Source organism: Culex quinquefasciatus, chromosome 2, assembly GCF_015732765.1.
Source record: "Culex quinquefasciatus strain JHB chromosome 2, VPISU_Cqui_1.0_pri_paternal, whole genome shotgun sequence".
In the NCBI taxonomy this organism is placed as follows: domain Eukaryota; kingdom Metazoa; phylum Arthropoda; class Insecta; order Diptera; family Culicidae; genus Culex; species Culex quinquefasciatus.
The window spans coordinates 24,395,963-24,409,951 of NC_051862.1; the positions used below are offsets into that span (position 1 = coordinate 24,395,963).

At 36.0% G+C, this 13,989-nt stretch overlaps 1 protein-coding gene across 2 annotated transcripts in view; it reads right to left on the reverse strand.

Annotated features, from left to right (window-relative positions):
- Positions 1-10,055, reverse strand: part of LOC6035878 (coatomer subunit beta') — a 157,604-nt gene extending 147,549 nt beyond the window's left edge. For both annotated transcript variants that reach the window (XM_038252521.1, XM_038252518.1), the window contains exon 1: positions 9,150-10,055. The gene's annotated coding sequence lies outside the window, so the exon portion shown is untranslated. The remainder of the gene's footprint in view (positions 1-9,149) is intronic.
- Between the last annotated feature and the right edge of the window lie 3,934 nt (positions 10,056-13,989).

The following is a 13,989-nucleotide window of genomic DNA, read 5'->3' on the forward strand; positions in this document are numbered from 1 at the left end:
AATTTTGATAAAGTGCACCGTTTTAAAGTTATAGCCATTTTATGGTAACCTTTTTGAAAATAGTCGCAGTTAGGCGTCATCCATAAAGTACGTACGCTCTTAGGGGGAGGGGGTTACCGAATGTGTGACAAGATGTGACGAAGGGGGGAGGGGGGGTTTGCGAGATTGTGACGTCACGCTAGGTTTTTTATGATTGCATAATATTAATTTGCAATGTACCCAATTAAATTAAATCCTCTTTTCTAAAATTATTTGCTTACTATTATTTAGAAGCACCGTCATCAGGGGTGACATTGGGTCTTGGGGGTGAGATTGGGTCATACAAATTTCTGCATTTTTGTATGACCCATACTCGCCCCAGACCCAATGTCACCCCTGATGACGGTATTACATTATAATTTATTATATAGTCACATTTTTTCAGCTGGAACTTCAATATTTTGCAAATTCTTGCTTGATAAAAATAAATGCCTTTGAAACAGGGTGTTCATAAGAAAACGGCTATAAATGGTTTGAACTTATTAGATACAAAGCTGTGAAAAACAGTTTTCAATAATATTTAAAAGATACAAAACTGTTTTTTATATCGCAATGTTTATTCTAAAAAATGAATAATTAGAATAATTTAACATTATTTTTTTTTTCATATTAAAATTGCTAAAAATACCAAAATTATGAGAGTTTAAAAATATGAAAAATCCCCTCGAAAACAAGGGGGGGGGGTCTGGTAAAATGTGACGTACTTTTTGAGGGGGTTCAACCTTGTGTGACAAAGATTGACATAGGGGAGGGGGTTAATTTTGGCCGATTTTTGCGTGACATACTTTATGGATGACGCCTTATTAATATTTTTTAATTAGTGCTCTGCCGTTCTACGCATAATTGTCCCATGTCAGTTTTGGACGATTTTGACTTTATGACATTTTAAGTTTAGTTTGATGTGTATTTTAAGAAAAACACATAAAATCTGGTACTTGGTTCGGAAACTCATTAAAAACAACACCAAGTCTGTTTGTCCCATCGTTGAACTTCTACGCATAATTGACCCACGAAGTATTTTCATACACGGAATCATTAGTTTTGCTAAGCATTATGTCTTGATTACCTGTTGTATAGCAAGAGAATCACAAAAAGGATGATACACTGCTAACTGGGGCGATTGGGGACACATAGGGTGAATAGGGACCCACGGGACAATTATGCGTAGAAACACAGAAATCGGTCGAAAAATTTCAATCGCGTTTTGCATTTGTTTGCAGTTTTTTGAACATGGGACAATTATGCGTAGAACGGCAGTGCTCTTGTTTGAACCCTTTTGAAATTTCTTTTTTTAAAGCTGAGAAAATTTTCTTTGTTTTGCTTTTTTGAATTTGTTTATACGACCCTTAGATGCTGAGATATAAAAAAACAGGAAAATTGATGTTTTCTAAGTCTCACCCAAACAACCCATAATTTCCAAATGTCGATATCTCAGCAACTAATGATCCGATTTTCAATGTTCAAATATGAAACATTCTTGAAATTTTCCGATCTTTTCGAAAACAATATTAAAAGAAATTAAACCAAGACTAACATTTCAAAAGGGCCAAATATTCAATATTACGCTTTTGACATGTTAGTCTTCATTTACAAAAAAAAAATAAAATATTGTTTTGCATTAAGCATAAGCATAAGCATAGGTGCCCACCCGCAGTTGCTACTCCGTTATTGACCAGGACCTCCAGAAGTTACATCCACGAGCCGTGGAAGATAAGTGGGAGCTATCTTTCCTCGCTTCGCAACTTCTCAAAGGCCCCTATCATGCTGATCAATACCGGCGCCGGCCACGACCAGTGGTAGAGTCACGGGGAAGTGGATGGGAATGTTAGTCCGATACTTGAGTGATAGAGACCGCCCAATCGACTGCTTCTCCGACAAAGTATCACATGAGTTTTGAGGGGGTTAGTAGATGGGTATGAGGTCAGGATTCACGAGTGGCAGTGATGTGACCATGAGCATTTTGTTTATCGGTTGAAATTTTTAAATCTTAGGCAGCCGGCTGCGGAAAGATAAATTATTGATTATTTAGAAAGTTTGTTTAATCGAACGCGTGCCAACCGAGCAGTAGTGCTATGGGCTGGACTTATCAGTATATTTTTACTGTTTGTACAATTTAGATTACGCGAGCAAATTTCAAAAATAGTAAATAAAAGACGATTTACTCTTCAAAAAATCGATAGTTTGCCGAGTTAATACTAAAACTGCCTGTTGGAATAAATTATTACGATCAACGAATATAAACGAAAAGAAAACAGGACACCACGTAACCGATTGTAATGAAATTAAAACAATAACTTAAACGAACTAAACTAACGAAAGCAAAATAATCAAGAACGCGTATACTTAATTATTAAATAATGACCATATAACGATTATTCTCGATAAAATATGATTTGGATTTATCGACCGATTTTGTAGATTTTACGCGGTTTTTAATATTTATGGGGCTAAATAATCAAAAGAACAAATAAACTCATTCACACTCTCATACACACATAAACTAATTTACATTTTTGACTTCAACATTACAGCGAGTAAGATTTTTAAATTAGACTTTAAATTATTTTGAAAGTCATCAATATAATGAAAACAGCCTGTAATGCAAAAATCAAAAATAACAAAGTACCCTAAATTGGGTAGAATTTCCAGCAATAGTAGATTATCTATAATTCCAGATAAGTGGCTGTCAATGCTCACTACTCAGTGAGTGGCACTCACGTGCTCAAACAAACTACTCAAAGCTGAAAAACTGATTGTTAAATTATTTAAAATAATAACGAAAGATTTTATGGCACACACATCCTTCAATGAGCCGGAACAAGGAGAACTATTGAAAAAGTATATATTTAGAACAAATAAAAGAAACCTAATTTTGAATTAGTTAACCTTTTTACAAATGTTGAAATACATGCTACTTGTTAGCATACTTATTAAGAAAGATGTTTTTATAGATAAAGGGCAAAAAGAAATTAATAAAAAAGTTTCTTATTTGAAACATCCAAGTCTTTGGCAACACTGTCCAAATGAGATCACAACAAAGTTGTCTAGATCAGTTGTGCCGGCTCAATCCCTTTCTCGCATACACTCACGCATCCTCATACACGCATTCACATTCTCATCTCTCAGAATAATTCCTATTGGAACTGGCTCACCCGGTTCTGCTGCCCGCAACTCCATCAACGGCCTAGGAAATACGCCGCCAAGTCAACCTGTTGTTGTTCGCCGACTCCATTTTCAGACAGCTTACACCAACACTGCCACACATTGTTCCGTGGAGAGCGACGCTGACAAAATTGTCGTTACTGATTTAAAATCACCACCCCATGTTACCCCACCCACACTATGCACACTGGCAAAGAAGCCTCTCAAATTTCTTTTCGCTTCTATTTCATGCTCTCGCTCACTCTCCGAAAAAAAACCCTCTTCCACTCTCCCCGCTTTCATCAGTGTTTCGACTTTCACAGCAAACACCGCTTAGAAATATCTTGGTGTGCGTGTTACAAGTTTCCTTTCCACTAACACCAACAAGGTACACCAAGCAAGCCACAACGCGTTGAAAAAATGACGACGAAATCGCTCATTTAAACCGATTGAAAAAAGCAAAATCCGCGTCCCAGAACCGGCCACTAGCACATCCAACACAATCGCGACGCTCCCGGGACGTTCCAGAACCGATTAACACACTTCAGCAGGCGATCCGACCGAATCAAATCACAAAAAAACTCATTTCAAAGACAAGAAAACGCGACGACGATCCGAACTCGATCAGCTCCTCTCGACCTCGTTCAGCAACCTGTCAATAAAATATATAATATAAAATATATATATAAATATATAAAATAAAATAAAATATTGTTTTGCATTCTGGAAATATCTGAAAAGTTGGCATTTGATGTCCCCTAAAACATATCAGAAAATATAAAAACAATAAAAATAGCGATTTTTACAAAACAAGTTTCAGTGTCAAAAAGTGAAATTTTAAATCACCGACAATTTTTTACCGTGCATCATTTTTTTCGGTATAGTCCTTATCCATACCTACAGCTTTGCCAAGACACCAAATCGATCAAAAAATTCCTTCAAAAGGTACAGATTATTGCATTTTCATATATCATTTTTGTATGGACAGCTAGCCAGTAGCTGTAAGTATGAAAAATTATATGGACAAAATAATGATGCAAAATGGCATCTTTGGGCATACCAATGGCACCAACCAGGTTCAGCCGGATTAAAAAATACAAAAAAATCGAATGAAATCTCAGAGAATTGCTCGTATTTAACCCTCTAACGTCCATGGTAGAGCACCACTATCTTTTGTGTTCAAAATTAACTGCAACCATGCATTTTGTCAACCTGGTTCATTAGCTTATATAGAATGTTAACTTATAACCATTAAAATTTCATCCAATTCAAACTTTAAAACGTGAACGTGAAAAACGTAAAAAATCTCGATTTTGCTCTGAGCGGGAAGGGTTTAAAGGACAGACATGAAAACTTTTTAAAATTAAAATTCTAATGATTGAATCGGACTTAAATCCTTAAAAATCAAAGGAAATATATGCATGAAACATATAAAAAAGTGATACTTGAGTTATGGCTGAAATATTAAAAATACATTATTAAGCTCAACCTCATTACCCGTTCCGGGCTCTGAAGTTTCCGGGGCAATCTCTCAACTCTCGCTCGGTCACCACCGGCTCGCAAAAGAAGAATCACCGTCACCGGCAGTCGCATAAATGTGTATTAATCATTCCGAATTAACCAATTAACCAATTGTTTGAACGCGTTCGAATGCAAATATTTTTCAGCCACGCACAAAACTCCGTCAAACACACACACACACACATTGAAAAGAGTATATTTTCCCCAAAACGGATTTGCAGTGAAAAAAGCTTTCCCTCGTCCTCCCCGACTTTTCCCCTCGAAATGGCCCACATTAACACCAGCTTTTTCATATTTATTGAATTTTATTTCATTTCGGTTTCATTCATTATACATGGCAATATGTTGAAATTTTGTCGCCACAAATATATTTAACGTGTGTGTGCGTTGTGTTTGAGTGTGCCGTCGGTTGGGGGCGAAAAAATTGTTAAAATATTTATTTTCTGCCCCGTTCGATTTGGTGGCAGCCGCCGCCGCCGCCGCTGCCGTGTTTGTGTTGTTTTTCCCTCCGTGCAAATTTATGTTTATGCAGTGCGCTCACAGCTTCTGTCATTTAATGCAGCAGCTGCAAAAATGATTGATTTCTGCACTCAAAACTTTAAGCTTAAAAACAATAGAGCGCACGATTTATCGCGGCTGCACAAAAGGCTCAAATTTGAAACAGCAGGAGGGGGGATGATTTGTGGAGGCTAAATAAATTTGCGAAATTGGGGTTCGGTTTGAATGTTTGAATGAAGTTGATGGCAAATTTGCTCTCAACAATGACGTTCTAATAGAAGGTGAAATTGACTCCATTACCTATTTTTGTATAATAGGAATTCTATGGCTTTGTATCATTTTGTTGGGAAATGTTTTTTTTATTGAATTACTGATATTAATCATTACAAATTTGGGCTCTAAAATAGTTTAACACTCATTATATCTGAAGTTTTTTTAAAGGTCCAATAAACCCAATTTTATTGTTTTACTTTTTGGGTGTGCAGGGAAATTTGAAATTTATCGAAACTTGTTCTAATCCTGGTTTTGATTAATATTATTGATATTTTGAAATAAAATTGTATAGAATAGCAACTAAAATGGTAAAAATAAGCTTGAGGATCGATAAATGCCTTGACTGCTTGTAAAAAAGCATACAACTTCAAGAGAACATATAATTTGCTTAGCTTTCATTGCTAGTTGTCTTTTAACTCGTACAAAATATTTAAAAAAATGATGGTCAGTTTTTTTTTGTCAAGAAGTAGGTATTATTTTTTTAATCACAGTATTTGGACAGTGAGTAAAATAAATCAATTTTCCAAAACCATAAAATTGCTTTCAAATTTGTCTCTGTAACCAGTTTGAGAATATGATCAAACATAATATTGAAAATTTAACTGAAACAAAAAGAAAAAAAATAAGAAAAAAAATTCATCCCGGCAATTTTTTTTTTCAGGACAAATCTTACTGGTTTCAGCCCATCAATAAATAGATAAGCATGAAATTTACATCAGAATCTTCTTTTTCACTTAAAATACCAATTTTTGATGTTTGCATTTTTTGGGTACCCTTGATATAATAAAAAGTAGTTTTTTAATGATTTTTCAATGATTCAGCCTTAAAAATAATTTTGGTTGAAAGAACTTTCGTAATTTTGTTGTTCAACAAATAACGAATCTCCATTCTCAGTTGTGGATGGTTCAGAAAATAATATCATCTGGAATAAACCTTGACATGAAATTTTAGACGGTCTGACGAAGTTCAATAAGAACAGTAAATTGAATTGAATAAAATAAAATTAAATTCCTTCATTTTTTTTGTGAATAAAAAAAAGTGTCTAAAAGCTAAGAAAATGTATACTTCCGCTTGAACTTCGGGAATTCCCGGGAAATTTAAATTTTAGACGGGAAATATATATTTTTTTGAAATCCCGGGAATTCCCGGGATTTTTTTCCCAGGAATTCCCCCAGGACAGGAAATTGGACGCTCTGGATTTTCCCATACAAACTTCATCCTCGAGTATCAATGGGTAAATGTTGACCAATTTTGCTAATATTTGACCCAGAGAAGGAAAGTTAAGTAATTTCATGACGGAATCACAGAACAGTAGTCTATGCAACAAGTTGCGAAAACAAAAATTTGAAAAAATCAAGTTTGCAACAAGTTGCTTGCAACATTTTTGCAATTCCAAAAACGCTTTTGATTGAAATTTTATCACGATCATCCATGTGTTGAGTAAATTCACCGTTTGAAACAAAACACTATTGAAAAATGTTACTTTTCGTTACAAGTGTTGAAAAGTTCAACTTTTCATCACCCATTTCAGTGCTGAAAAACAGGACTTTTCAGCACTGTTATGAAAAGGTATTGATTTTCAAATCTGTTATTTTTGGTAGTTAAAAGTAGGCCGTTCTGATTTTTCCAGAATGACAGGAAAAGTTGACCCGCTGTGAATTTCAAAAAAACCTATTTTCAGCATCCATTTGAGTGCAGTGCTGTTTTGTATTTGGTCAAACCAGACGCATTAAATTCGATTTATGGTCCCAATATTGAATTGTTCAAACTTTCTAATAATAGTATTTTCTCAAATACCCAGATGTCAGATGAAAACAAAATTCAAATGTTTAACAGGTTAAGGAATCGGTCCCAATTCCATCCATTTCACTAGTTTCCAGTACAGTCCAGACTCGATTACCGAAGGCCTTGGAAAAATTTCACTTCGAATAATCGAATGACAAAAAAATACTTTTTTTGTTTTTGTTTTATTTTTGATTGTCGAGCTAAAGGCTCTGGAAGGCATCGTTCCCGGTCGGCGGCCATGTTTGTTTTAGAAAAAAAACATTCAAATCTTGATTCAGAATGTATCAATCGAAAAAAGGGTTTCTTTGTGTTTTTTGTAGAAGCATTTTACATATGGTGATTATTATTTTCATTTGAATTTACTATTTCTGGACCCTGAATTCAGAACCATCATTGAGAGACATTGCCTCAAGAGTGAAAGACACCATCTACAGCCTTAAGTATAACCCCAAAACAAAAAATAAATAAATAAATTCAGGATAGCACCCAATGGCAGAGGTTAAATATCTAAAAAAAATGGTAATTTAATATGCTACACAGAACTCACACAGAAAATGGGGACAGAACTAGAATTTGATGTTAAAAGTAAAAAATAAAGAAATGCGAAAAAAAATGGTTCATGATTTGATTATTCCGAAAGTTATAAATAAACTATTTCGAATTATTCCGAAAGTTTAGATATCCGAACTTCGGATAATCGAGGCTTCACTGAACTTTGCTGTTTTTAAGAATAAAAATCTTTTCCTTTCTTTAGTAAGAAAGGCAAAAATATTATAGGTAAATACATGAAAAAAATGATTCGATTATTCAAAGTTTGAAAACAGTAATTCCACAAATTCGGAACAGTCTACAGTTTGCCCAATGCTTAAAAAATCATTGCATATCGGTAATTGGATATAATGAATTGCTTTATCCTTCATTTGAAAGCTTTTCTCGTGACCTTTGAATTTTAAGACATTATGTAAAAAATTGAAATCCAAAGTTCGGAAAAAAAATCTTACAGATGTAAAAAGACTTGTGTTTGCTCCTCATATTTTGAACAAAATTATTACTTCATATGTTGAGATTAAAACTTTCGCTATATTATATTTTTTCGAATTGTTTGATCATTTTTCTATGGTATTTAAAACTAAATTCAGTTGCTTCATGCTTGAAGTACAATAACATTCCAGAATTATGGAACAAGAAATTTTCAGGTAGCATTGTGCTGCACTTGGTAAAGTAGTCAATGTTTTATTGAAATTTATAAATGTTTACTTGTGCATTTGCTAGATAATAACCCAAACAATCCCATTTAAATAGTTAACAAATTACCACCAAAGTATTACGAGTTTTAGGTGTTTCGAATATGTGGGATGACTGAATTATTACTTAAAAGTAATTATTCCATATTTTCAACAAATTTTGAGATGATTTTTTGATACCTACAAAAAACTAAACCATGCTATTCGTTACTTATTAAATTATGGGTATTCATAACTTTTCTTCACTTATTAAAACTGACAGCCTACAACGGCCAAAGGAAGTCACAAAAAAACGCAAACATTTTTTCACGAAACCTCAACATGTTTTCAACCTTCCTGCAACTCCTCAACGTCAGCAAACTTTTTTGTTAAATGCATAAACCTCCCAAGAGTGCACCACCCGCAGCTCTTCTTACGTTGGCTGCTGCTGCTGATACTGCCAGCCTTCACCATTCTTCATCGTCATCCCATAACACTGACTGGCCGTGATGCACACTGCCCGGGTTGATGTCTCAACTGACCACCAACCAGCCAGCAACTCCGACGACGTCGGAGCCAGCCAGAACTTAGCCGACTGGAAAAATGTAAACAGAACCACTTGGCACGACGCAGATTCTTCTTGGTCAGCTGAAGTTTCAAAACACTTACCCCGATCACGATGACTGGCTGGCTGATTTCAGTTCCAGTTCAGGAGTTCAATGTTTCAGGGTCACTGGTCACCAAATCACTCGGAAGCAAAACGCACTCACTCAACACTTTTTTTCTTCGTTTTTTTCTCTCTTCTGCGATTTGTTGTTCTTGTCACCACACGGAACTTGGAATTCGCGCGTCAATGTCCCCCCGAGGGGAAGGCGGTCCGTTTCCCGGAACGGGAGGCGCAAAAAAAACTGTTGATTGTCTGGGACGACGGCGACGAAGTCGACGGGATGATGTGAAATTAAATTATTTGAACCATAATCAACGAGCTGATACTAATCGAATCACAGCCCTGAACTTGGAACCGTTTTGTCGTGTGCCGTGTGGTCACACAAACCACGCGCGCGGTGACGTTGGAGGGTGGCCTCCGAATAAATCTTTCTACTCTACTGGGCACACAACACACGTGGCCGGGGATTCCCCAGCGGAGCAGCCCTGATTCGAGTGAGTGATCAATTCCGCAGGACCCACGGTCTCGTCTACCAGCAGTCTACCGGAAGTTCCGACACTCTGGACGAGCCAACAGCTGGTTGTTTGCCTTTTTGCCGCCTGGCTGGTTCTGAACACACATGAGTTGGCGGGCTGGCACGGTACCCCGGAGTTTGACTCCGGCAACTCCGGACCGTCGTCGTCGTCGTTGCTCACTCACACTCTTGGACACTGCGAGGAGGTTCGGCCAACGACGTCGTCGCTTCTCTTCCGCCGCGTGCGTGTCACGGAATTTCCGTTTCCGTCGAAAAGGCCCGTCGTCGTCGTTGGTACAGATTCCAACGTCCTCACGGAGAGCCGGAAAATTCACACTCCGGTTGGCACCGAGGAACGATAAATACAGAAACACATGTACCGATGTGCAGTCATCCGCAGTCGAAAAGGGAACTATTCATCTGTGCTTTTTGTTTTGATTTGACTTGGCCAGAGAGGGACAACGTTCCGACGACCTCCCGCCCCGAACCCCGGTTCCCGGGCTTCCTGCAAAGCATACACACGCAAACACCGTTTCAATGTGTGTGCGCAAATGATCGAGAAATATTATGCATACCTCCGGTTAAACGACGCACACGGAGTCGTTCCCGGCCCCCTCCCCACCTTCTATGTACAAACGCGCACCAACACCAGCGACGCCATTCACCAACACACAGTCGCGCTGTTATCCTGATGATGACGGCCGTTTGCTCAATGATTGTCTCATGTTTTACATCGCTCCAGCTCCATCTCGCTCGCACCCCCGCCGATGAGCGGCGTCCGCTCTGAGAAACAACAGAGAGCGAGCGAGCGACGCCACCCAGTAGGCGAGTAGCGCCACCATAGGAGAGAGGAGCCCGTTTTCATTGTGGTGCCGGCAGTCGTCGTGGGAGTGTGTTGTGTTGCGTTGTGCAACGGTGAGTGAGTGGAGTGATGATTTTCTCCGCGAACGATGGAGACCGTTTGCAGGGAGGATGATCGAAGCTGGATCGAGGATCGGTTATGTTGTGCTGGGTGGGAAGTGCGAATGATGAACAGAAAGAGGGGGTGGTTTTAAAACAGTGAAGATCGTTAAAGTGATGTGGTGAGCCAAGAAGTGATTTGAAAAAAGCCGACGGGAAAATTTATTAAGATTAAAATTTTTGTGATAAAAAATATGAGTTAATATGTTGAATAAATGTTTGAAAATATAATAATGGATTTGTCGACGTTTTTGCAATTACATATCTCTACATAGTTATGAAAAGGATGCAAAGACCATGCATTTACATAAATACGTTAAATTTAAAAAAATCAATTCTAAAAATCTACGTTCTTCAAATGATTGAAACTAAAAGAAAAAAAAATGTTTTAAAAAAAATGAGTTTTTAAGTTATGGTGAATTTTGCATTCTTTTGAAAACAAATTCGAGATGTTAAAAAAATTGCAACATGAAAGAAATCCAAATTAAATGTATTAAGTTATAAAGTGTGTGTGTGCTTGCTTTTTGTTTCATAACCCGTAATCGATTTAAGGTTATTTAAGCATTTTTAACAAATGAGTATTTGTATTTTTTTTTGAAACATTAAATTAAAAAAAACTAGCTTACTAACTACTAAAGTCAAGTTCTAATAAACGGATAGATCAAATGAGAAAAAAAAACTAGTTTGACATGTAACAGTCCAGACTAAATTATCCGAAGTCGGTAGTTGGACTCATAATCCAAGTTCGAATCCCGGGGTGGATGGGAGCTTAGGTGTAAAAAGAGATTTGGATTATTTCACTGTTTCAAGCTTTCGGATTTAAAGGCAATAAACAATTAAAATTTGACTAAAACGCAGAAATCAACTTCAATGTTCAAAGTAAACAATAATGATGTCTCATAAGTATGGAAAACTATGAAATTGCAAGTTTAGTTATATTAAATAATCTAAACATACCTAAAAGAGGAGCAAGGAAAAAAAGTTTAATTTTGGAAGGTTGAATATTTCCTCTTTTTTGAGTATTTTTTCTTAGAAAATGTGTAAAACTGTGAACCTGATGAATATTCATCAATTCCTGATGTAATATAACACTTTTTTGACACAAAATATGTTATCGTTTCTTAATGAATATTACCATCATTTTTTCTGTGCAGATTGAGCTAAAGAATAATGTATTATAGTATTGAGCAATTCCCACTAACTTGGACTTCGCACAATTTTATTGCTGCACTATTGCGACTTGTCAAACTGGCCAGGGAAATTTAAAATTTCCTGGAAAATTATCAAATCCAAGTTACAGTGCAAGGATTAATAAAACAGTTTACTGCAGTTTACTGAATATTTTGATGTGTGTGGTATTTTTCTGGGTGCAGAATAGTGGTTCGCAAAGCGGCCTCAATCTAGAACTGTCAAAGCGGAACCAATTTACTGTTCGCAAAATGATTCCATGAAGTGGGAAGTATTGTAATCGATCTATAATTTATTTTGATTTTATAATTAATTTATATTTAAGATATTCAAAGTCAACAAATCTTATGAAGAGGGTTGAAATCAAGATTAGCATAATTCGTCGCTAACATTTTAATAATAATTTTAAAATTTTAGCGATGGATTTTCAAAATTATGAATGGCACCTGCCAAATAATATTGAATAATCTTACTCCGACATTATCACTGCGCATCAAAGATACATAATCTCGGAATTTTCATTCCGTTCCTCTTCTGATTCACAAATTTTCACCCACTTCTGACGCAATTTTTCGTCGCGTGAAAAACAAAAAAGAACTCTTTTGGCCGCCCATCGTTTAGTCTAACAAAAAAAGCGCGAAGCACTTATTTTTTCAGCAAAAACTCAACAGATCCAAAATGTTTCAAAACAAGTCACTTCAGCAGCAAAAAAATATGTCACGCTTGAGCTTGAACATAGCCTTCTACTTTGTTTATGTTTACAACTGAGCAATTCTCTACCAAAACCGGAAATGGTTTTTATTTGTATTTTTTGATTTGGCTCAAACTTTATGGGGGCCTTCCCTATGTCCAAATAAGCTATTTTATGTCATTGGTTCACCCATACAAGTTGCTGAGATATCGACATTAGAAAATGGTGGGTTGTTTTCGTGAGACTTAGAAAACTTAAATTTTCGTGTTTCTTTTTCTTAAAGCGGCTCTATCTCAGCAACCCGAGGTCCAATCTTCAATGTCTCTTAGACAATTTTATAGCTAATTTTCTGAACTTTTCAAATAAAATTGTTTGAGAAATGGTCACTCATGGTCACTATTTTTAAAAATCGAAAAACTGCAAATATTTCGCTAAAATCAAACTTTCGGTGGCTATATCTTGAAAACGGAGCTCTTTATAAAAAAATCTGTTAAGTACTTTTCGATTGCAAATTCAATTTTGCATTAAAAAATAACATCAAATTTGTTTTTGCATGAAACTTCGTTTTTTTCCAAAAATCACTATTTTTCAAAAATTCATAACTCGGCGGCAGATTTTTTTGACCATGTTTCTCTATAGCTCAAAAGTTGCGGATTTTTGTCCCCTAAACATTTAAAAAATCTCGAAAATCAAAAATACGTATTTTGGGAAATTGAGTTTCAGTAAAAAAAAAGTTGATTAAAAAATCTGCAATTTTTTCCGTGTACCTATTTTTTTCTCAATAGTCCTCAACAATACATACAACTTTGCCGAAGACACCAAATTGATCAGAAAATTCACTCAAAAGTTACAGCTGTTTGAATATTTACATACCATTTTTGTATGGACAGCAGCCAAAATTGTATGGAGACTTGTATGGGTGACCCAATGACACAATATAGCTTATTTGGTCATAGGGAAGGCCCCACAAAGTTTGAGCCAAATCAAAAATACAAAAATAAAAATGGTCGAAATCGGCCGATTTCGTAGAGAATTGCTCAACTGTGGTGCAATTGTAGTAGTGAGGAGCAGTAGGGAGCATTCGCAAATCACGTTACGCATTCTTTCTTTTCAGCACCCAGATTGAACCATACAAAAATTGCTTTAAACGTTAAAAACTATTCGCAACGGCTCTATTTATATTTATTTATTGCTGTTCATAGTATCATGCTTGCATGCTTATTATGGAAAAATATTCATTTCTGGAGTTTTTTTGAAAAGGTCCAATAAACCAAATTTTCAGTTTTTGCTTTTTGGGTGTTTTTCAATACCTCTCACTCAAGGCAGTTTCAAAAACACTCAAAAAGCAAAAACTGGAAATTTGGTTTATTGGACCTTTTCAAAAAAAACTCCAGATTTGGAAAAAATCGTTATCTCTTCGTTGAAACTTTAAAAAATAAATGCAAATGCCTTGTTTTACCTGCAATTTACTTTTCAAAAATGATTATGT